The sequence below is a fragment of the Schistocerca nitens genome, chromosome 11 (genome assembly GCF_023898315.1).
Source record: "Schistocerca nitens isolate TAMUIC-IGC-003100 chromosome 11, iqSchNite1.1, whole genome shotgun sequence".
NCBI classification, from domain to species: domain Eukaryota; kingdom Metazoa; phylum Arthropoda; class Insecta; order Orthoptera; family Acrididae; genus Schistocerca; species Schistocerca nitens.
Window position 1 is genome coordinate 63,713,566 of NC_064624.1, and position 25,343 is coordinate 63,738,908.

General features: G+C 48.1%; 1 protein-coding gene across 1 annotated transcript in view; it reads left to right on the forward strand.

The window, feature by feature from the left end:
• LOC126212633 (GA-binding protein subunit beta-2-like) overlaps positions 1–25,343 on the forward strand; it is a 149,733-nt gene that overhangs the window by 108,844 nt on the left and 15,546 nt on the right. The window lies entirely within an intron of this gene.

Consider the following 25,343-nt stretch of genomic DNA (forward strand, 5'->3'; position numbering starts at 1 on the left):
ATCAGACGAGGTCTTCTCATAGAGCAGTTTCTTGCAGACCACGACTTGTACCTTCTTAATGATGGCTCCCCTATTCATTTCAGTGCCAGTCGTGGTACCTTTTCTGCCATCGATCTTTCTTTTCCTTCTCCCTCCCTCTTCCCTTCATTACACTGGTCATCACACAACGACCTTTGTGATTGTGACCATTTCCTATGGATTCTTTCACTCTCTTCCCACTCCCCGATGGGAAGGCTACCTCGTTGGTCTTTCCAACGGGCCGATTGGCATCGATACACTGCACAGGTTGTGTTTTCTCCATCTTTGTCGGGTTGTATTGATGACGTCCTACGTGACGTGTCTGACGCGATTGTTCGCACTGCTAGCCATTTGTTTGCAGTATTTTTCGAAGTTCGCAAAGCTTATGACACGGCTTGACGCCATCACATCTTCCTTACAGTTCATCTGTGGGGTCCACTGTTGTTCCTGTTGTATTGGTCGTTCAGTGTTTGGGTTGGTACTGTTCTTAGTTCTCCACAGACCCAGGAGACTGGCATCCCACAGGGTTCTGTATTGAGTATACTTCTTTTCCTCATTGCTACCGATAGACTTGTGGCCTCTGTCGGTCCTTAGGTCGCCCCTGCTCTGTATGTGTATGATTTGTGCATTTGGGTTAGTTCCTCTTCGATGGCCTCTGCAGAGTGGCAGCTCCAGGGAGCTATACGGCATGCCTCTGCATGGACCTTCTCACACAGGTTTCAATTCTCTCCTTTAAAATTGCGGGTGGTACACTTCTGTCGCCATACTACGATCAACCCCATCCGGAGCTCTATCTCGATGCAGAACGATTACCTGTGTTCCCACAGTTTCGTTTTTCGGGTAGTCTTTTCGACAACAAGCTCATTTGGCTGCCTCGTATCAGACTTGTGAAGGTAGGATGTTTCCGTAAACTCAGTTCTTCGCTTCCTTGCCCACAACTCTTGCGGTGTGGAAAGCTCCATCCTTCTCCGCCTTTATCGTGTTCTAGTGCTGTCTCGCTTGGACTATGTTGTCAAGTTCATGGTTCGGCTGCTCCTTCCACACTGTGCCTGCAGGATCCGGTCCACCATTGCAGTATCCTTTTGGCCATTGGTGCTTTCCCTACTAGCTCAGTTGATAGCCTCCTGTTTGAAGCTGGGATCCCCGCCCTCCCCCCTCTTTCTTTGGCGGTCCCAGCTTCTGGTTTCTTATGCAATCGCTGTCTGTTCCTCTCCCACTCATCCTTCCTTTTCTATCCTGTTCCCATACCATGGATGTCGCCCATCTGATTCCCGCCCTCAGGGAGGTTTAACTGTTGGGATCCACCTTGCGTCTCTTCAGCTTCCTTCTTTGTCCTGTTTCCCATGCTCCCTTCCCACCACCCCCTCTTGGTTATTTCTTCTGCCCCGAATGCGGATGGATCTCCGCAGAGGTCCAAAAGAGTCCATCCCCCCGATGGTGTTCCGTTGCTTTTTCCGCCAAATTTTAGGGGAGTTTTGGGATGTTGCTCTTTTTTTTTTTTTTTTTGCACCGATGGCTCTAAATTTGTTGATCATGTGGGATATGCCCTCATGTCCTCTGTTGGCACAGAAAATCATCTGCTGCCACCTACATGTGGGCCATTTACTGTGAAATTGATGGGAGTTTCCCAGGCGCTTACCTTTATTAAACAGTCCCAACACAACCGCATTTTGTTATGTACGGTCTCAATGAGTGGCCTTGTGGCTGTTGACCAGAGTTTTTCCCGCCATCCCTTGGTCTCGGCCATCCATGACCATCTTGCTGATCTTCACTGTGTTGACTTCCTTACGGTCCCTGGTGATGTAGGTATCCCAGGTAATGAGCTTGCTGGTCGTTTGGCTGGGGGAGCAGTCCCCCCCCCCCCCCCGCCTTCCATTCTCTTAACTCCTCCTGCAGCGGATTTACGGTTTCACATCAAATCCAACTTCGCACAATCATGGGCCAACTCTTGGGTGGCTACCTCCCTGTCTAATAAACTTCGTGCAATTAAGGTGACACCTGGCCCGTGGCATTCTTCAAAAAAATGGTTCGAATGGCTCTGAGCACTATGGGACTTAACGTCTATGGTCATCAGTCCCCTAGAACTTAGAACTACTTAAACCTAACTAACCTAAGGAAGGCACACAACACCCAGCCATCACGAGGCAGAGAAAATCCCTGACCCCGCCGGGAATCGAACCCGGGAACCCGGGCGTGGGAAGCGAGAACGCTACCGCACGACCACGAGATGTGGGCTGGCATTCTTCCCTTCGTCTCTCCCGAAAGGACTTAACCACACTGTGTTGTCTCCGCATCGGCCATACCAGACTGACACACGGTTTTCTTTTGCGTAATGAGCCACCCTCACTTTGTGGTCGTGGAGCCTTCCACTGAGTAACACGCATTTCGGTGGAATGCCCCCTTCTTTTGGCTCTGCACACTAAGTACTGATTTCCCCGTGCTTTACCTTTAATGTTGGCTCAGGATTTCTGGATAGTCGAACTGGTTCTCAGTTTCCTCCGGGAAAGTGGTTTTTATTCTAAATTTTAAGGTTTTTAACATCACTTTGGTGTTGGGGCATGGCGGTGAGGGTTGGGGTATCTTCCACTGTAAACTGTGTTTGGAGATTCCCGACTCCCCTCCTTGGCCAAGATCCTTTTTTCTTCCCCCTTTTACTCTGTTTTTTTTTTCACTTTTTAGAATTTGTTAGTCTCCTTTTGCCATATGCACTTCTACATTCTAGCGGTTGAATGCTTTTAAATAGCAAGTGGTCTTGCCCCTACTGCTTCAGAGGTGGGATATTTCCTGCCTCTAGCATAGCCATGGGGTCGCTCTCTTGCTGACTTTGCTCATTTTGTTTTTACCATTGACGACATGACTGCTGTTTTACATTTTTTAGCCTTTTCCCTTTTGTTGTTCTGACTTTTATGAGATGTCAAACTGTCTGAATGGACCACATTTGAAACAAGGGACTGATGACCTTGCTGTTTGGTCCCTTCAACCCCAATCAACCAATAACCATCCAGTCAGATATCCAGTACAGAAGATGCTGTGAGCGGAGACAGTAATTCAGTCAGCACAGTACCGTGGTCACACACAATGCTGGGCCTTACAATCACATTTTCGTCTGTTCAGCCATCACCAAGATTATGTGCCATGGTTTCCTTTCTACGAAACACACAGGTATGGTGTGCTCTAGTTACCTCACTGTACTGGATGCTGGAGGGGCAGGTGTCAAATGTCTACCCTTCTGCCACGGCTGCAATTCTCTCCGGCATTATCGGGGGCCACTCCAGTGAATCGCACGAGTTTCCTTGCACTAGGATGTGGCAGATTACATTTCCTATCTGTCTAATTTGGTCTCTAGCATGTTCCACACCGTCAGTATTGGTGTGACGCTTAGATCCAAGTATTATTTGTTACCCTCTGTCTCTCAGAATCAAATGCTTCATATTAAGTCTTTCTTTCCTTTTTGGAGTTTCTTGAATGTGTTACACTACTGGTAACTCAACAATTTATAAACATTGTTCGTGAAACGATATTGCCTATCCTGTGTAATCCATTTTTTCTTCTAGTGGTAGCCTGTACTGGAATCTTCTGTCTGTTTTGTCCAGCTTAATTTAACATGAAAATTGATGTTTGAGGAAGAAGTACATCACCTCTGCTATCGAGACATTACATGCGTATATGGTTCTGTCTGCTTTAGTCAGAAGCAAATTTTGAAACAACTCTTTTGTAAGTTTTACAGTATAGCTGTATCTGTGACAAGCTTCATGTGTTTTTCATTGCACGAGGTTCGTTCAATAAGCAATGCCTAAAAATTTTTAAAAATGCCATTACTATACATAGACAAATGTCCTTGTTGCTGCCTCCCATTTGATGTTTTTTCTGTGTGCCATTGCAGTTTCGAACCGTTCTGGAAGACGGCAGAGCAGTAGTACAGCGTCAAAATGGCGTCTGCATATGAGTTCCATTACCAGCAGCATGCTGTTATTGAGTTTTTGTGCACAAGAAAAGAAACCATGGTGAACATCCATAAACGTTTGTGTGCAGTGTGTGGCAATGCTGCAGTTGATAGCACAGTTGGGCAACGGGTGGTGAAAGTTGCACGCTCAGGAAATGCAGAATCAAGCTTCACGATCAGCCACACTTAGAATGTCCTGCCACAGCAGCTGCTCCAGACATGCTGAATCGTGCAGATGCCATTATTCGTGCCGACCGGTGCATCAAAACTTGACAATTGGCTCTATAGTTGGTCAGAATTGGAAGTGGGTCTGCAATGATCAGGACTCTCGACTATTCAGATAGTGGTGCTCCCGATGGATTCAATTAACGCTCACAGCGGGCTACACGATTCAAAGAAGGGCCATTTCATCTTAACTATTAGAGCGTTTTGAGACCGATGGAGACACCTTTCTCTCACGGATTGTTACGGGGGACGAAAGTTGGGAGCACCACTTTGCCAGAATCAAAAAGGCAGTCCATGCAGTGGCATCGCCCTCATGCGTGACAGAAGAAGAAATTAGAGACGACCCCTCTGCCGGAAAAGTCACGGTGACCGTCTTCTCGGATTGTGATGGCGTCTTTTCTGTGGATGTGATGGCAAGAGGGTCAACCATCAATTCAGGGCCATACGAGAAGACTCACACGAGAACCGTTTCCGACGTGTTCAATCGGACAAGAATCCAGCAGAAATCTTGCTCTATTACGATAATGCACGCCCACACACAAGTCCGAGAGCCCGGGAACGCATTGCCTCATCCACGCTACAGTCCGGACCTGGGGCATTACTTAATGAACGACCCTCGTAAATTGATAACTGAACTTCGCCGATTGTTTCCACTATGTCCCCCCCCCCCCCTCTCCCCCCTGTTAGTGGTATTCAGCTTCCATACATTAGGTTCCAAATAACCTCAGAAGCAAGTCACAGCTAGCTGACTTGAACTGCCTCCAAAGTTCTGCCCGGCAGTCGTGCTGTCAGTGCAGCACAGTCGCTGTCCCCTACGTTCGGGCTGTGGTTTGCGCCCCACTCTGAACAGCCGCCCCCTGTTTGCAGCGCGGGCCGTGGCTCCAGCAGTCCCAGCACCGCCACTCGGCCACTCGGCGACCCCGGCCGCTCTCCTGCCGCGGCTGCCCGCCACACTCCGCCGCCTCCTGACGACGTGGCCATCTCTCGCCTGCGGTGAGTGCTGCCGACTTGTACACTCGGTGCCGCGTCAACCAAATGTTACACTAAAAACATCTAATTTAAGCATTTTTGAAATTTTCGATAAAGCTGAGCTTACAGTTGTAAGGAAAAACTATTTCTTCATTTAATAGGTGTGTTTAATGTAACTGCTGCTGTTGATGGTGTTCACCTATGTTAGAAATTAGTTCCGAAGGAAGTGGGTTCGGAGCCACGGTGTCACTGCATTGCTATTCACCGAAACCTACACGTCACGTGAATGAGTATACAGCTGTGTGGAAGTTCTCACAGGGAACCTCTTGAGTGCGAGATCACAAATTCAGTCTTCAGTGAGGCTCATTGGATAGTATTAACAGTTGTGATCGGGATAAATATTAGCTGCTAATGTTTGATGATCATGAGGAGGGCTACAGAAAGTGAGTGTCAAAGACGTACAGATATAAACCTCCTATGAGACACACGTATTACACTTAACAAAATACACATCGTCGACATTAGAGAAATGTTCAGGACAGATAATTAACTTGAACAACGAGCACCAAATGAAAAACAGCGCGTCCCAGTGGTCACAAAGGTTTGTACCATCAAGATCGAAGGTGAACACTGTCGTGGACCTTACCGTGGAACTGGTCTTCCTTCGAGGTGCACGTTCAGATAATGAGATAATAGGTTTTATAGGCACAGAACAAACAAAACATCTAGAGGCCGAATTTTCCAATGATACAAATCACAATGTCGCACTTCTTTCAGGAGGGATAGTTTGCTCTGAGGGAGTATGATTTTTATACGCAGACCAGGAACGACCAAAAGAAACTTGCTTTAACCAGCCATTGGTCAGAAGCAGTGCTCATACTACAGCTGTAGTTCTCTTATGCCTATTTACCTGCTCTCGTTTGCTTTGAGGTAACTATTACCTAGTGCCCTTGCAAGATGGCGCACACGAGAAAGAATCGTAGGGGGGCAGAGCACCTCCAACTTGTCGCAGCACAATAAATAGATTTCCAACCAATTTACCGACCAGACTAACACTCGACATAATTGTGTACTGCTGCGTTAAGGCATTGATATTACCAGAGTGAGATTTTCACTCTGCAGAGGAGTGTGCAGAATTTGGAAGGTAGGAGACGAGGTCGAGGTACTGGCGGAAGTAAAGCTGTGAGGACGGGGTGCGAGTCGTGTTTGGGTAGCTCATGGTAGAGCAGCTCTCAGTGAGAGGAAAAGTTCCCAAGTTAGTCTCGGTCCGGCACGCAGTTTTAATCTGCACTGATAGTAGTTAATCTTGATATACCTCTCCTGGAACTTACAATTCCCTCTTATCCCCTCTTTTAACCACTTTATCTTCAGATCGCGGATGGTTGATGTTAAAAACAAATTCCTTACTGAATGATGGGAAAAGTTTGTCTCATCTACAAACCTGCAGTTCACTGTGCAGTGTCGAGTTAACGCTTTATTTGAAATTTCGTTACCTGATTTCTTTCCGTTTTGTAGCACTGTTTCAAACTATGCCAGTCGTATAGGCGTTGGTATGGGACACCACATGTTTTTGACTTGAAAATATTTCGACGTTTTTTTTTCTGATAAAATATTTAGACGTGTTTTTGACTTGAAAATATTTAGACGGTTTTTTTTTCTGACAAAATATTTAGACGTGTTTTTTCCTCAAATATTTCGACGTGGTTTTTTTCTGGAGAAATATTTCGACGTGGTTTTTTTTCTGGAGAAATATTTCGACGTGGTTTTTTTTTTCTGGAGATATATTTCGACGTGGTTTTTTTTCTGGAGATATATTTCGACGTGGTTTTTTTTCTGGAGAAATATTTCGACGTGGTTTTTTTTCTGGAGAAATATTTCGATGTGGTTTTTTTTTTCTGGAGAAATATTTCGACGTGGTTTGTTTCTGAAGAAATATTTCGACGTGGTTTTTTTTCCTGAAGAAATATTTCGTCGTGGTTTTTTCTGTAAAAACGTTTCCACATATTTTTTTGTAAAAATATTTTTGTCTTATTAAAATTCCACTTAAATTTTCTGTTAAATATTTCCAATTTTCTTTTTATAAATTCGCTGTTGGTCTTAAAGAAAACTGTATCGACAAGACTATTTTCATCATTTCCACATGTTTTACTCGTAAAAATATTTACATAGTTTCTGCATGAAAATTTTCCGCATCTCGTCACTGCAGATTTTAAAACATTTTGCGTAAAAGTGGTCGCCTCTTTGAACTCATCTTTTTGCGCTAAAGATGTCGGCCACTTCTTAGCAGTCATTTTTTTTTTTTTTTTTTTTTTTTTTGCGAAATCGTGGTGATTTTAAGTAAGGGCAGCGGTATGGCACGAACCCACATCTTTTAGACGGAAAGACGACAGCCACCTTTCTGCAACGACATTTTGCGTCCACTTTATTGCGGCCACTTTCTTGAGATTTCCAAGCAGCGCCCAGTCGTCGCTCGGCAGGCACTTTTCCGTGGTCGCTGTTTAGCTACCACTTTCTTGCGAGCGCATTTTTGCAACGACTTTCTGCAACGACACGTGAAAATTTTAAATGGTGTCCACCCTTCAAAATCAGAGAGTTGTGATGTGCCTACAAGTCACCTCAATTATTTACTGGTTGATAGGTGTCTCTTCAGTTATCTCTATTTTATCATCCAGCAACAATCTGTACCAACAATCAGTATCATCAATGCATTCTGTAATCTCGCGGAAAGCATAGCTGTATTCTATTTATACATGTAGATTTTATTTCATTATTAAATAATAACACCCAGGGAAGTGTATCGGTTATTCTGTATTCTCTTCTAAGGCCATAAGCTTATCGTAGATAGTTAAATTCCTTACCTATAGCTGTAATTACAAAGTTCTTTGTTTTCTTGTGTATGGTTATTATATTGTTGGGTATTATGACTTTGTCTTGTGAACCATGTACCAGCTCGTCCATTGTTTCCAAATTCAAAACCTTTAGCACTACGGTAGTTAAGAGTGAAGCCTTGTAATTTTGGTAGTCTGTTTACCTCTGTACGTTTTGTATGCACAACTGTTTGGTCCTTTTCCTATCCATTCAATTCCGTAATCATCTTTACCAAACTCGTCAGTCGATTCACAAAGCGTGCAACCTGTTTCTACAGTATTCGTACCATCGTCAATATAAACAACAGTGTCTGTGTCGTAGGACACAATTTTATCACCTAATCTATCGAGCATTTCGTACGGCCTCATTTTAGTGTTGGAAGTGGTGAAGGTGGACGGACACAAATAGGTTGGTACTTGTACGATCTTAGACATTGTACTGATATATAACTTGGATTACACAGGTCTGCGACATAAAAAACGTTCCAAATTCATCAAGTGGTTTTTATAGTGTTTTCAACACTGATTTCAGGAAAATTAGTGAAAACATTCCATCACGTACAGTTATTTCACAAACTGCTTCTCTAGTTTTAGCTTTTTTCGATATTTCAGCACTCTAGTGAGTTTCAATTTTGGTTTTTATGGTCTCCGGAAACTGTTACTTAGCCGTTTTTATGCTAAATATACGCAAAATAAAGAGTAATCGGGAGAAACCAGCAGTATTTTCATGTCAGTGCCTGTATGTCGCGCTGCCCCTTCCCCGCCATCACCGAGCAGTGAGCTTCTGCTGTTGTCCTTCAGTTCACAGTACCTCTTCACTCTGTGATGTTCACGTGTTGTTGTTGCTGGTGCTTTAAACTAGTGACAGTTTCCTTGTGAAGTTCTTCCATGGACAGTGGCTACCAGAGGATGTATAAATTCGCCACATTGTTTGTGCTACATTTGTGGTAACTATACCGTTAAAAAGCAACAAAGAAACATTTCCGATTTTGTTGAAAAGGTATATTTCGCCTATTTTGGTATAAAGTTAGGTGATCAAGATAAGCCTTGGGCCCCACACAAAGTTCGTTCAGTGTGTGTTGAAGAACATAGGCAATGGTTTCAACGTAAAAAGCAGTCCGTACATTTCGGAATACCAATGGTTTTGAGGAGCCCAAAAATCATAGCGATGACTGCTATTTTTGTTCTTGCACTGCAAGAAGACAGAGATTGCTACGATTCTGGCACAGCTGATCCCGTTCCATTCTCACAAACTCAACTGAACGATTTAGACCTAGGCCTTTCTAAAGAATCGGCAGAGGTTTTAGGATCTAGATTGAAAGATAAACTTAAATTGGCTCCGGTAGATCCTTTTCTTGGTATCGATCGAGGGAAAAGGAGTTTGTATCTTTTTTCCTCAAGAAGGTGACCTGGTGTTTTGCAGTGGTGTTCCTGGACTTATGGCCCTTTTCAAAATAGAATATGCTCCTGATGAGTGGAGACTTTTTATTGGTTCTTCAAAACAAAAAAGCCTTAAAGCAGTACTTCCACACAACGGCAATAAGTACGCTTCTATACCAGTTGGACATTCGGTTTACTTGAAACAATGTTACGCAGGCCTTGAACTGGCTTCAAGCAAACACTGCTATTCAGACCACAAATGGACATTACGTGCTGATTTAAAAGTGATTTCAATGCCGTTTGGTCAGCAAAGGGCTGTACAAAGTTCCCTTGCTTTCTCTGTGAATGGGAAAGTAGAGATAGAAAGCAACACTATATGAAAAAAGGTTGGCCCTTCAGAAAAACCTTACAGGTAAGGGTTAAGAACGCTGAGAGGAAAAGCCTTATGGATCCCAAAAAGGTGTTACTTCCACCACTTCACGTTAAGTTGGGACTGATGAAACAATTTAAGGCATTGCCAAAAGAAGGGGAATGCTTCAGATAGTTTCCTGGTTTATCCGAGGCAAAGCTAAAGGAAGGAATCTGTCGGACCAGACATTAGGAAACTAATTACAGATCCCAAGTTTGTGGACAAAATGGAAAAATAAGAAAAGGCACCATGGACTTCTTTGAAATTAGGTGTTACAGGTTTCCTAGGAAACACGAGAGATCCAAACTACAAGACAATTGTCACAGACATGCTCAACAACTTTAAGAAGCTGGGCTGTAACGTGAGCATTGAAGTTCATTTCCTCCACTCGCGTCTTGACTACTTCCCTGAAAACATTGGCGATGTAAGTGAAGAGTGGGGCGAAAGATTCCACCAAGACATCCAAGGAATGGAAAGAATATATCAAGGAAGATTGAACGTCAACATGATAACGGACTACTACTGGATGATAAAAAGTGGTGATCCTCAATGAGCCCACAGCTGGAGAAGCAATAAGAGGAGCTTCGACATAAAGCGAAAGCGTTATTATAATGACTTGTGAGATGAAAGAGAAGTGGAAGTGTGCGGGAAATGTAGTTTAGAACTTATTTATAAATAAAATAAAATTTTGTTGTTACTATACCTAAAAATACTCCTTTTTTGTGAGAAAACCTGACGTGAGAGAAAAAAATTGGATTGCATTTTTGAAATTGTCGTTGAAAAGTACATCAGTTATCAAATTTCAAAAAATATTCTTTTTCAGACCTGTGTTATTTCTTCGTTGGTCGGTATGACGTTAGTTGTCTCTCATTTATTTCGAGTAAGAGCTCGTACCATTGCTCAATGTTGTCTATAAATTCTATTTGTGACTAGTTCTGTCCCTGGTCGAATTTTCTCCAGAGGGAATTGCACATTTTGGCCACAGCCCGCTTGCCAGCCTTCGGTTCAGTATTGTTGAAGCTGTGCGTGATGTCTTGCTTTCCCTCGATAATCCGACCGTATTCTTCTTTAGGCTTCTAATTACCTTGCCAAGGACTAGTTTGACCTTCATAAAGGTTTTAACGTAGTTTGTGAACAGTCAATTACTTTCCCATTCAAAGTGCCACACCTCGTAAGTTTCCTGTATTGTGTAGCCTTCTCGATGGCTTTGTTGAGCTCTATAGTTGTCAAAGTTCGTACAAATGCTCGCTCATCGTCACTATGGTTGCAACTACCATCAGGCTTTTCTTCTACACTTTTCGAATGTAGAGCAAACAAAAGCTTTTCCTGCTCAACTGGAAGCACAGAGTGGTACAAGCCGTGAAGCACATGCACTTTGCATTTAACAAAACGAAATCATTCGTTGTCATATTTTTGTGGCCTCAGTATCTGTACGAGATGACCAACAGATAATCGTCGTAAAACATCACTGTCGGATATAGCCTGCCCATGTCTATATATCGCAGCTTCTTGCCTGAAACTTGAATTTAGCAGCGTTTGTTCTTGCACCGAAAAAGACATCTCTAGGATTCAGGGGTTCTATGACATTTACGTTCTCTTTTGAATTACTCCACTTACGGCTCCATATTTCGACACGGTTACAACTGGCGTTCACCAACTCTTCTGTGAGTTCTAAGAGATCCATGGTTTCATTGTTGACCATTGCCGATAGTATCGGGAGAATAACACACTGGACAGCCGTGCCAGAAGCAATTGTGATACTGGTAAACTGTTTTTGTGTTTGCGTTCTAGCTGTCAACATTTCCGCCACATTTTGTAACTTCTCCACCGTTCAATGCATTTTGTACATTATGAAACTAATTTAACCACACAATTTACTCTTTGCTGAACATTTCCTTCTTTTAATGTTTGACTACAGCAATTAGGTTGAATGTATTCTGACCTGTAAATAGCCATACAGACACTAGAAATTATGTACTGGAAAGGATCAATGTTTCTAATTTCCAGAAAATATCAACTACATTCAAGGCAGCTGCGGCGCAATATGTCGTCAGAATGGAAATACTCGTAAAATTCCTTCTGGAAGTCAAACCCGTAATTTTCACCCACTTCCTGAGCGTGCCATTCTAAGAATGCTTTTCTAGCCTTACATATCACACCGTAGTACTTGTTTGCTGGAAGTCGCCCTACGTAATTTTGATTTGCTTATTGAAGAAGGTGGAAAGTAACCTTTTTTCAGCTCTTTCAAACTGAATGTCTTGGGAAACGTCGCGAGATCTCCTTGGATACCGTATTTACTCAGATCTAAGCCGCAGTTTTTTTCTGGTTTTTGTAATTCAGAAAACCGCCTGCGGCCTAGAATAGAGTGCAAAGTAAGCAGAAGTTCTGAGAAATACTGGTAGGTGCCGCCACAACTAACTTCTCCCGTCAAATATATGTAGCGGTACACAGGCATGCTTTACAGGCACAAAGGTAAATACTGCCGCCAAAACCTCTGCGTCCGTAAATAAATTAAAATAAAAGGTAGAAGAATGTAAACATTATGCCATGTATTCTTTTGTTTGCTGCTGTCTCATTTAAATTCTGTCTGCCTAATAAACTACGAAACTCGAGTGAGACTACAGCAAATGCGGAAGAATATACATATCATGTCATGTTTATATTCGTATTATTCTTATGTTGAATAGTGATAGTGAGAAATGAAGCACAGCAACTGACTAGATTTTTAAATCTAAGATGACTTTAATTTCTGTGCAGAATGTGATGCACTAAAGAGGCGTGTGCAAAGATTTTCAAACGGAGAAAAAGTTTCGCTAAACTCTAGTTCAGAACATCTTCTCTCATACCCTATTATTTCGATCTTGTTGGTCATTATCTAAGAAAGCAGCTGTGTAAGTAACAACATATGGCAGTCCCTTGCCAGTGTTTCCCTTATGAGACAATTCCTCTCTTTTTTATTTTAAATTGTAAGCCACGGTAGCGCGCACAAAAGCAAGCCATGCCGCAAGCGGGGACAGGTTGTAAACACTCATTGTCAGTATGCGACAAACAGTGCATGACACAGTACAATAATGGTTTTGCAGCTTCGAGTGACTTACACTTGTAACAAAGAGAACAGCACTCATCAGATCAAAGCAAAATAAGCAATCTATTCAAAGCATACGAAGCACGTGAGAAAGTAAGGGTACCCATATAATGCCTGACACACAGCAATGAATGTTTAGAGAACATAGTTGCGTGGAGATAGCAGCGATTGCTTGTACATGATTACTTACTGATATAACTTTGCAGTGTACATCGCCCAGAAGATGACCCTATTGCGGGTTGAAATCGGTTGGCGACAAAATAAATGTGACTGTGACTGTCACTTTGATTAATTGACATAGCAATGGCTACTTGGTAAAGCTTAACTGTTAAGCTTACGACTCGGACCAAACTACTGTGGCTGTATCTTCATCCATTCGACCTCAGTTGCCCCCCGGCGGGTTTGGGGGTAAGAATAGGCCCGCGGTATTCCTGCGTGTCGTAAGATGTAACTAAACGGAGTCTCAACTGTTTCGGCCTTTAATGTGATGGTCCCCTGAGGGCTTTGACCACTCTTTCCAAATTTTTCCGTTAGTGCGTACCATTTGGGGAAGGACACCTTACGTGGTGCATCTTAAATCCATCTTGCCCTAAGATCTAGCACACCTGATATTTTCATGGAGTTGGACTTACATAGAGCTACCGGCCACATCCGCTGCAGTGTGTTCCGGATAGCATCCCTTCCCTCTATTGTGCACTTCAATCTTTGCCCTCGTGATGTACATGGATATTTCGACACCCGATATCCAGCACGGTAGCCAGTCCTTTGTGGTGGGGTCGTCATGTACCCTCTTGGTGGTAGCCCCCTGACTACACAGGGATCTCACTGCTGATGCCTGAGCTGCTACCTCCCCACGTATGCCGAGGAGTAGATGCCTATCCCTTTGGGGCATCGGGACTCCCAGCAAAGGCCATCCTGCCAGGTGGTCTTTGCTGTGGCTGGGTGGCGCCCGTGGGGAGAGCCCCTGGTCGGATGGCGTCAGGGCGGATGACCCGCAGTGAAGCGTGGTACATCATCTCTCGCTGGTGGGCCTCCACCAGCAGTCTCTAAGCGATCGAGGTCTAACCTCGATGGAAAGAAATTTGATCATTTCCCTCCCTGGCCACTCCATGGGAGGAACGTTTGTCCAAAGAAGGCAGTGGAGATTATTCACCCAGTACCTCGTGTGTAGGCGAGTAGTTGGGGAATCATTTAAGTCGACCAAGCCCCAGTTTTTTGTGGAGCATTTAGAGGAAAAGTTCGGGGAGGTGGAGGGCTTGTCCAAAATGCGCTCTGGGTCAGTTCTCATCAAAACAGCATCCTCTGCCCCGTCATGGAGGTTGCTCACTTGCGGCAGGTTGGGGGATGTTTCCGTCACCATCACTCCCCATAAGAGTTTAAACATGGTCCAGGGTATTATATTCCACAGGGATCTTCTTCTGCAGTCCGACAATGAACTACGCGCCAATCTAGAACGACGAGGTGTTCACTTCGTCCGGCGCGTCCATCGGGGTCCGAGGGATAATCAGGTAGCCACCGTTGCTTTCATCTTGGCCTTCGAAGGTGATGTTTTACCCAGAAAGGTCAAGGTGATGGTTTACCGCTGTGATGTGAAGCCATATATCCCTCCTCTGATGCAATGTTTTAAATGCTGGAAGTTCGGGCACATGTCATCTCGCTGTACTTCCGGCATCCCAATACTCCCATGTGCTCCGCCTCCCATCTGTGTTAACTGCGGAGAACACCATTCCCCCTGCTCGCCGGACTGTAGGATATACCAGGAGGAATGAAAGATAATGGAATATAAGACCCTGGATCGCCTGACCTACACCGAGGCTAAACGGAAGTATGAGCGGCTCCATCTTGTGGCAATGACGTCGACCTACGCCGCTGCTGCAACAACGGTTCTCCCATTGTCACTTATCTTTTGCTCTAATATCTGTCAGAATCCACCGGCCCCCTTGGTTGTGGGGGCACTTCACTCCCTGTTGCTCCTGCTCCATCTTCTTCAGGAGCAACACCCCACCAACCATCGGTGACATCAGTTCCCCCTTCCCAGCCAGCGAAGAGTCCCTTGGGGACCTACCTTCGCAAGTTCCGACCAGTTTAAAAGCGGACACCGGCAAGTGGCTGAAACAACCACCAGTCCCTGGTCGTAGGGCCTCACAGTCGTCGTCCGTCCCTGAGACTGACCCAGTGAAGCCCTCCAAGCCTGAACCACCGAAGGCACAGCGAGAGAAACAGAAGAAGAAGAAAGTCCCCAAGGCTAACGACATTTCGGTGGCACCCATCCAACCGTTTCCTACAAGCACTGCGACTGAGAACGAGGTGGAGATTCTGGCGTCCACTGAGGACCTCGATCTCGCCGGTCCCTCAGACGCCATGGAAAGCACTAGCACAGGTGCTCATTCGGAGGCAGCAGGTGCCCCAGCAGGGTAATCTGCCTTGCCAGTCCCATCACGCCTTTCTCAGACATGGACAATACCATCCTCCAGTGGAACTGCAGCGGTTTCTTCCACCATCTTGCTGGGCTCCGCCAACTTATCAGCCTTCACCCTTTCTTCTGCATTGTACTTCAGGAAACTTGGTTTCCAGCAATTCGAACCCCCACCTTCTGTGGCAATCGGAGTTATTATAAGAACCGGGCAGGTTGTGAAAGGGTGTCTGGTGGCGTCTGCATATATGTCCTTAACTCTCTTCACAGCGAGTCTGTCCCTCTACACACAGCTTTAGAGGCTGTCGCTGTTCAGGTGTGGACGTCACAAGCTGTTACTGTCTGCAGTCTTTACCTTCCACCGGGTGGTGACGTCGCGCAACGTGTCCTGGCTGCACTGATTGCCCAATTGCCTCCAGCTATCTTGTTACTGGGCGACTTTAACGCCCATAACCCTCTGTGGGGTGGGTCAGTGGCAACAGGTCGAGGGGCCACCGTTGAGCATTTATTGGTGAAGCTCGATCTCTCGATTTTGGTGCCTCCACACACTTCAGTGTGGCGCATGGCACATACTCCGCCATTGACCTATCGATCTGTAGCCCTAGCCTCTTACCGTCTGTCCAATGGAGTGTGCATGACGACCTGTGTGGTAGTGACCATTTTCCAATCTTTCTGTCACTGCCACGGCGTCACTCTTGTGGGCGCCCCAGCAGATGGGCTATGAATAAGGCTGACTGGGACTTGTTCTCCTCCATTGCCGCTATTGAGCCTCTCTCTTGTGACGACATTGATGCGGTGGTTCACTCAGTCACCACCGGCATCGTTACTGCCGCAGAATCTGCCATTCCCAGTTCTTCTGGGTCCCCTCGGCGGCGGACTGTGCCTTGGTGGTCGCCTGAGATCGCTGAGGCGATTAAAGATCGCCGGCGGGCCCTACAGCGTTACAAGCGACATCCCTGCATTGAACACCTCACTACCTTCATACGTCTGCATGCGCGGGCTCGCCGCCTTATCCGCCAACGCAAGCAGGAGTGCTGGGAGCGGTATGTGTCCACCATTGGCCTCCATGTCTCCTCATCGCAGGTCTGGGCCAAGATGCCGACGCCTCTATGGCAATCGTACCCCTGTCAGCGTCCCTGCGCTCTCACAGAATGGAGCAGTTTGACAGACTCGGACGAAATTGCCAACAGCTTGGGAGAGCATTTTGCTCTTAGTTCCGCTTCTTCCAATTACCCACTGGCCTTCCTCTCCATTAAAGAGCGGATGGAACGTCGGATCCTTTCTTTTCGCACCCACCATTCTGAATCCCACAATGCTCCATTCAGTGAGGGGGAATTCCACAGCGCCCTTGCCGCTTGCCCTGATACCGCTCCTGGGCCAGATCGCATTCACTGTCACATGCTGAAACACCTTTCAGTGGACTGCAAGCGACGCCTCCTCGACCTTTACAACTGTCTCTGGGTCGAGGGTGAGTTTCCGTCGCAATGGCGGGAAAGCATTGTCATCCCCGTTTTTCCCCCTGTGGGTCCGGGGATTAGAATAGGCCCGAGGTATTCCTGCCTGTCATAAGGGGCGACTAAAAGGAGTCCCTCCCCCTCAAGGGGGTAGTTAGCGCCTGCGTCTGGAGACGGACGGTTCCACGACCTCTATTTGCGGTCATTTTGCTTTTTCACTTCTCGTTTCTTCCTTCCTTTGGTTGGTTCCTTTCTTTGCTCTTCTCCACCTCACTGTCTTCCTTACTCTTTCCCCTGCGTAATCTCCTTGCCTTCTCATTGCCCTCTTCTCCTTGCCTTCTCATTGCCTTCTTCTCCTTGCCTTCTCATTGCCTTCTTCTCCTTGCCTTCTGATTGCCTTCTTCTTCTTGCCTTCTCTGGTCTCCGCCTCGGCGTTTGAGACAGAGTGTCCTCTCTCTCTCTCTCTCTCCCTCTCTCTCTCTCCCTCTCTCTCTCCTTTTTCCTCTTCTTCCTTCTTCCCTGTGCGCGCCTGAAGGCCGACCCGCGCGTTCGCACGCGTAGCCGGTGACGGGGTAACGCGGATTTCCCCGCCCTGGGTAGACATGTAAGGCACGCACGTAGCCCCTGGTAAAGGCCAGGCCCGGGGAGGGGTGATTGCCTGAGCTGATACTTTCTGATCATGCCGATTGGTCCCTCCGTCTGTTTCTCGGGAGGTGTGACCTGAGGTGTAAACATCCACCTAAGGCGGGAGTGCCCTCTGAGAGGGTCCCCACAAGGAAGAAGCGCGCCATCGGAGACGCTGGCAATCATGGGGGATTCCTCCGCAATGTATTTCACTCCATCTCTCTCGACTTCTGCCCAAAAACGGAAACTTGACCAGCTACCAGTGACAAAAGTACTACCGCCTGCCCCACAGTTCCTCGTCGTTTCTCGATCTGAGGACAGATAGGATTTTTCCTCTGTCAACCCTTTCGTTATCCAGAAGGGCGTCGATGCCATAGCCGGATCTGTCAAATCTTGTACCAGGTTGCATAACGGTACCTTATTACTCGAAACTGAGAGCGCCTTTCAGGCACAAAAACTGCTTCGGGCCACACTCCTGTACACATTCCCTGTCTGGGTGGAGGCTCACCGAACTTTGAATTCGTCTCGTGGTGTGGTCTATACTAGATCCCTCGACGGATTGACTGACGAGGAGATTCAATCTTTCCTCGCTGAGCAGGGCGTGACGGCTGTCCATAGGGTCATGAAAAAGGTCAACAATGACCTTGTACCGACCCGGACACTTTTCTTGACCTTCGATAGTGTTCAGCTGCCATCGCGCATCAAAGCGGCCTACGAGGTTATTTCTGTTCGCCCCTATGTCCCGACACCTACGCGCTGCTACCAGTGTCAGCGTTTCAATCACACTCGCCAGTCTTGTTCCAATGCGGCTAAATGTGTCACTTGTGGCAGGGATGCCCATGAGGGTGACTGTCCACCTCCGTCTCCTCGTTGTGTGAACTGTCAGGGTGACCATGCCGCATCCTCCCGCGACTGTCCTGTCTATAAGGAAGAACGCTGTATCCAAGAAATTCGGGTCAAAGAGAAAGTGTCCACCTCGGCCGCTCGCAAGCTATTGGCTAGTAGGAAGCCCACGCTGCTCCCAGCGGGGAAATACAGTACTGTCCTCGCCTCTCCTCGGACTACTAGGGAGGTGGCAACCCAGACATGCGATCTGACCTTCATCACCACGGTCGTCCGTTCGGCCAGTGCTAAGATCGCGCGGTCGACGTCTCCTCTTCCTCCCATCACCCCACAGACACCAGCCCCTTCATCAGCTTCTGCTAAGACGAAGACCCAGAAGTCAGATGCACGGGCCTTCAAGAAGGAACCGTCCCGTGCAGACTTCCTACGTACCTCGACCTCCCAGCCTTCGACCGGTACTTCCAACAAACGACCTTCCAAGAAGGCTCATAGGAAGCACAGTTCTCCTTCTCCGCCACGGCGCATTTCTTCTCCTGCGCCACCCAGCGGTTGCCGCCCCAGGCCGTCATCCGTTTCGCCTGGCCGCACCGCTGGTAGCCGGAACATCTGGCCGTTCACCGGCGGAGGAAGCTCCCCCTCCCGGCCATCTTCCCACGATGGCCGATGAACCTATAGACCCAATGGACGATGACTGTCCGCCTACTGATAGCGGCGGCAGTGCTCGCTCGAAGCCAGGCCCTCAGCGGCCTTCGAGGTGACCCCTTCTTTCATCTTCCTTTTCTTCTTACGATGGCACTAATTCACTGGAATATTCGCAGCATTCGCTCCAACCGAGATGACTTGAAGTTGCTGCTCCGCTTGCACCGTCCGCTCGTCGTAGCCCTCCAGGAAACGAAGCTACGCCCATGCGATCAAATTGCCTTGGCACACTACACCTCTGTGCGTTTTGACCTACCCCCTGTGGTAGGTATCCCCAGCTCATGGAGGGGTTATGTTGCTGGTCCGGGATGATATTTACTACGATCCCATCACGTTGCACACCGGCCTGCAGGCAGTTGCCATCTGCATTACTCTCCCCACTTTAACATTTTCCATTTGTACCGTTTACACTCCATCGTCGTCTGCCGTTACCAGGGCAGACATGATGCAACTTATTGCTCAGCTACCTGCACCATTTTTGTTAACTGGAGACTTCAATGCCCACCATCCCCTTTGGGGCTCTCCAGCATCCTGCCCGAGGGGCTCCCTGTTAGCAGACCTTTTCAACCAGCTCAATCTTGTCTGCCTCAATACTGGCGCCCCTACTTTTCTTTCGGACACATCTCACACCTATTCCCATTTAGACCTCTCTATATGTACTCACCAACTTGCACGCCGGTTTGAGTGGTATGCACTTTCTGATACATATTCGAGCGACCACTTCCCGTGTGTTATCCATCTCCTGCAGCATACCCCCTCTCCGTGCTCATCTAGTTGGACCATCTCCAAAGCAGACTGGGGGCTCTTCTCTTCCAGGGCGACCTTTCAGGATCAAACCTTCACAAGCTGCGATAGTCAGGTCGCACACCTCACGGAAGTCATTCTCACTGCTGCTGAATATTCCATCCTTCATACTACTTCTTCTCCACGTCGCGTACCGGTCCCCTGGTGGACCGCAGCATGTAGAGACGCTCTACGTGCTCGTCGACGTGCTTTACGCATTTTTAACCGCCACCCTACAGTGGCGAATTGTATCAATTATAAACGATTACGTGCACAGTGTCGTCGTATCATTAACGAAAGCAAGAAAGCCAGCTGGGCTGCTTTCACAAGCACCTTCAACAGTTTTACTCCTTCTTCTGTTGTCTGGGGTAGCCTGCGCCGGCTATCTGGCACTAAGGTCCACTCACCAGTTTCTGGCTTGACGGTCGCGAATGACGTCCTTGCGGCCCCTGAGGCTGTCTCCAATGCCTTCGGCCGCTTTTTCGCAGAGGTTTCGAGCTCCGCTCATTCCCACCCTGCCTTCCTCCCCCGCAAACAGGCAGAGGAGGCTAGGCCACCTAACTTCCGCTCCTCGAATCGTGAAAGTTATAATGCCCCATTCAGCATGCGGGAACTCGAAAACGCACTTGGCCGATCACGGTCCTCCGCTCCAGGGCCTGATTCTATTCATATTCAGATGCTGAAGAACCTTTCTCCTGCGGGTAAAGGTTTTCTTCTTCGTACTTACAATCGCATCTGGATTGAGGGACATGTTCCCGCATGCTGGCGCGAGTCTATTGTTGTCCCGATTCCTAAGCCGGGGAAGAACAAGCACTTGCCTTCCAGTTATCGACCCATCTCGCTTACCAGCTGTGTCTGTAAAGTGATGGAGCGAATGGTTAACGCTCGATTGGTTTGGCTGCTCGAGTCTCGACGCCTACTTACCAATGTACAATGTGGATTTCGTAGGCGCCGCTCTGCTGTTGACCATCTGGTTACCTTGTCGACCATTATGAATAACTTCTTGCGGAAGTTCTTTGATTTGGAGAAGGCTTACGACACCTGTTGGAGGGCGGGCATTCTCCGCACCATGCATACATGGGGCCTTCGCGGTCGCCTCCCTCTTTGTATTCGTTCCTTTTTAATGGATCGACAGTTCAGGGTACGTGTGGGTTCTGTCCTGTCAACACCTTTCGCCAGGAGAATGGGGTGCCACAGGGCTCAGTTTTGAGCGTCGCTCTCTTCGCCATAGCGATCAATCCAATAATAGATTGCCTCCCAGCTGATGTATCAGGCTCCCTTTTCGTGGACGATTTTACCATCTATTGCAGCGCGCAGCGTACGTGTTTCCTGGAGCGCTGTCTTCAGCGTTCTCTTGACCGTCTTTACTCGTGGAGTGTCGCCAATGGCTTCCGTTTTTCTGCCGAGAAGACGGTCTGTATTAACTTCTGGCGCTACAAAGAGTTTCTCCCACCGTCCTTACGACTCGGTCCCGTTGCTCTCCCATTCGTGGAGACAACAAAATTTTTAGGTCTTACATTGTCTTACATGGTCTCCACATGTGTCATATTTGGCTGCCCGTTGTACCCGTTCTCTCAATGTCCTCCGTGTTCTCAGTGGTATGTCGTGGGGAGCGGATCGAACCGTCCTACTTCGCCTCTATCGGTCGATCGTCCGCTCCAAGCTGGATTATGGGAGCTTCGTATACTCCTCTGCACGGCCATACATCTTACGCCGCCTCAACTCCATACAACATCGGGGTTTACGACTTGCGATCGGAGCGTTTTATACTAGTCCCATCGAGAGTCTTCATGCTGACGCTGGTGAGTTGCCACTCACCTACCGGCGCGATATACTGCTTTGTCGGTATGCCTGTCGGCTACTGGCAATGCCCTTCCACCCGTCGTATCGTTCCTTTTTTGATGACTCTCTCGACAGTCAATACGGGTTGTATGTCTCCGCCCTGCTACCCCCTGGAGTTCGCTTTCGTCGCCTCCTTCAACACCTTCATTTTTCACTCCCTGCCACCTTTCGAGTGGGCGAGAGCCACACGCCACCTTGGCTCCAGGCTCAGGTTCGCGTCCACCTTGACCTCTGCTCGCTCCCGAAGGAGGTTACCCCCGGTTCAGTCTACCACTCCCGTTTTGTCGAACTTCGTTCGAAGTTCATTAATATTACCTTCATTTATACAGATGGCTCTAAGACCAATGACGGGGTCGGGTGTTCTTTTATTGTCGGGGCACAAAGTTTCCAATATCGGCTCCATGGCCATTGTTCGGTCTTCACAGCTGAGCTCTTTGCCCTCTACCAGGCTGTCCTTTACATCTGCCGCCACTGACATTCTGCACATGTCATCTGCTCCGATTCCCTGAGCGCTATCCAGAGCCTCGGTGATCCGTACCCGGTTCGCCCTATCGTGCACCGGATCCAACGCTCTCTTCAGCAGCTGGTGGACGTCGGTTCTCCGGTTAGCTTTATGTGGGTTCCTGGCCATGTCGGTATCCCTGGGAACGAAGCTGCAGATGCCGCGGCCAAGGCTGCGGTCCTCCAGCCTCGGACAGCTTCTTGTTGTGTCCCTTCGTCAGATTGTAGCAGGGTAATTTGTCGGCGCATTGTATCGCTGTGGCATGCCGATTGGGCTGCACTTACAGACAACAAGCTTCGGGCCTTGAAAGCACTTCCCGTGGCTTGGACGTCCTCCTCACGCCCTTCTCGGCGGGAGGAGGTAGTTTTGGCCCGGTTGCGAATTGGCCACTGCCAGTTCAGCCATCGCCATCTGCTGACGGCTGCGCCGGCGCCGTTCTGCCCATGTGGGCAATTGCTGACGGTCCGCCACATTTTAACGTCGTGTCCGGATTTTAACACCCTGCGTCTCGATCTTGGCCTGCCATGTACTGTAGAAGCCATTTTAGCGGATGACCCACGAGCAGCTGCTCGCGTTCTTCATTTTATCAATTTGACAACCCTCTCAAAGGACATTTGATTATGCTGTTTTCCTTTTTAATCCTATGCCTGTCTGTCTTTCATCGTGTTTTCCGTTTCGTTGTTTAAACTTGTGACTCGCGGTGCATTCCTAAAGTAGTATGGGCGCTAATGATTGTTGACGTTGTGCGCCCTAAAACCACAAAAAAAAAATCCCCGTTTTGAAACCGGGCAAGAGCCCTTTGGAGGTGCACAGCTACCGCCCCATTAGCCTCACCAACGTTCTTTGCAAGCTTCTCGAACGGATGGTGAGCCAGGCGCTTGAATTGGGTACTGGAGTCTCGAAGCCGTCTCAGGGTGGATTCCGCAAAGGCCGCTCTGCCACCGAGAATCTGGTGAGTCTGGAGTCGGCCATGCGTACTGCGTTTGCCTGCCGTCAGCACCTGGTCGCTGTCTTTTTCGACATGCGGAAGGCGTACGATACGACATGGTGTCATCACATACTCTCTACGTTTCATGGAAGGGGTCTTCGGGGCCCTCTGCTGCTCTTTATCCGAAATTTTCTGTCGTATCGTACCTTTCGCTTGCAAGTCGCGGGCTTCCATAGTTCCTCCCGAGTCCAGGAGAACGGGGTACCACAGGGATCTGTCCTCAGTGTCTGCCTGTTTTTAATCGCAATAAACGGGCTCGCTGCAGCGGTGGGAAATTCTGTCTCCGCTTCCCTGTATGCTGACGACTTCTGCCTTTACTACAGCTCTACTGACATTGCAACTGTTGAACGTCAACTACAGGGCGCTATCCGGAAGGCGCAGTCTTGGGTTGTAGCGCATGGTTTTCAGTTTTCTGCTGCCAAGACCCGTGTTCTGCATTTCTGCTGGCGCCGAACGGTCCATCCTGAGCCGCGGCTTTATCTTGCCGACGAACATCTTGCTGTGGTGGAGACCCACAGGTTTTTGGGTGTAGTTTTTGATGCCCGGCTGACTTGGCTGCCTCATATTCGGCAGCTTAAACAGGCGTGTTGGCGGCATCTAAATGCTCTGAGATGCTTGAGCCACACCCGCTGGGGCGCCGACCGATTTATCCTCTTACGGCTTTACCAGGCGTTAATCCAGTCCCGTCTGGATTATGGGAGCCTGGCTTATGGCTCAGCATCCCCATCTGCGTTGCAGGTGCTAGACCCAATCCTCCACAGCGGGATACGCCTTGCCACTAGTGCTTTCCGTACCAGCCCTGTGGACAGCATACTAGTGGAGGCAGGTGTCCCTCCACTGCGGTTACGGCGACAACGTTTGCTGGCCGCTTATGCTGCCCAGGTTTTCAGCTTGCCCGGGCATCCTAACTATCGGCTACTATTCCAAGAGTCGCACGTCCATCTTCCAGAACGTCGACCCAGGGCTGGCAGTACGATCGCGGTCCGCGTCCGAGAGCTTCTCTCCGGGCTTGGGGCCTTACTTCTTCCGCCTCCTTTCAGGGCACCTCTGCGTACACCCCCATGGTGTGTGCCTCGCCTTCAGCTGGAATTGGCACAGGGCCCGAAGGACTCAGTCCCTCCGGAGGCCTTCCGCCACCGCTTTCTTTCCCTCCTTGCAATGTATCAGGGCTCTAGCATTGCGTACACTGACGACTCGATGGTTGCTGGTCGTGTCGGTTATGCGCTTACTCTAGGGGACCATTCCGAACAATGTTCATTACCGGCTGGCTGCAGCGTTTACACTGCTGAGCTGGTTGCCATCTTTCGTGCCCTAGAGTATATCTGCTCCTGCTCAGGTGAGTCCTTCGTGACCTGTAGCGATTCCCTGAGCGGTTTACGAGCTCTCGACCAGTGTTTCCCTCGCTCTCGTCTGTTGATGGCTATCCACGAGTCCATGCATGTTGCGGCCGCTCTGTGGTCTTTGTGTGGACCCCCAGTCATGTCGGTATCCCGGGCAATGAACATGTTGACCGCCTGGCGAAAGAGGCCACGAGTAATCCATCTCTGGATGTTGGCCTCCCAGAGACTGATTTGCGAGCATTCCTCCGCCGAAAAGTTTTTGCGCTTTGGGACGCAGAATGGCGCGATCTGATCACGCCCAATAAACTCCGTGCCATTAAGGAGACGACGACTATGTGGCGGTCATCCGTGCGAGCCAACCGCAGGGACTCAGTCGTCCTTTGTCGCCTCCGCATTGGCCACTTCCGGCTGACACACAGTTACCTACTGCGTCGGGAGGACCCTCCTCTGTGTCGCTGCGGGGCGGCTTTGACAGTGGCCCACATTTTGTTGGCCTGCCCCCTTTTAGCTGTGGTCAGGCAGACATTTGCGCTGCCTGATACGCTCCCTGCCCTTTTAACTGATGACCCCGCTATGGCTGGCTTAGTTTTACGTTTTATTTGGGCAGGGGGTTTTTATCATTTAATTTGAGTGTTAATGTTTTATTTTATTGTTTTGTGTTGATTCTAGCCTTTGGCCTACGGTTTTTAACTGAGTTTTTAATATGTTCTCGGTGGTTGGCTTTTCCTTTTTTATTCTATGGTCGGCCAACCACCGCCTCACTCCGTGTGATTTTAATTTGTTATGTCTGTTCTTTGTCTGAGTTTTTCTTGTCCTGTGTTGTCTGTTGTCTCTATTATCCATTTTTTTTACTCTGTGTGGTAGTTTTTAAGTTTTGGAACAAGGGACCGATGACCGTTGCACTCTGGTCCCTTTAATCCCACAAACCAACCAACCGACGTCAATTCTCTCTCACGTTA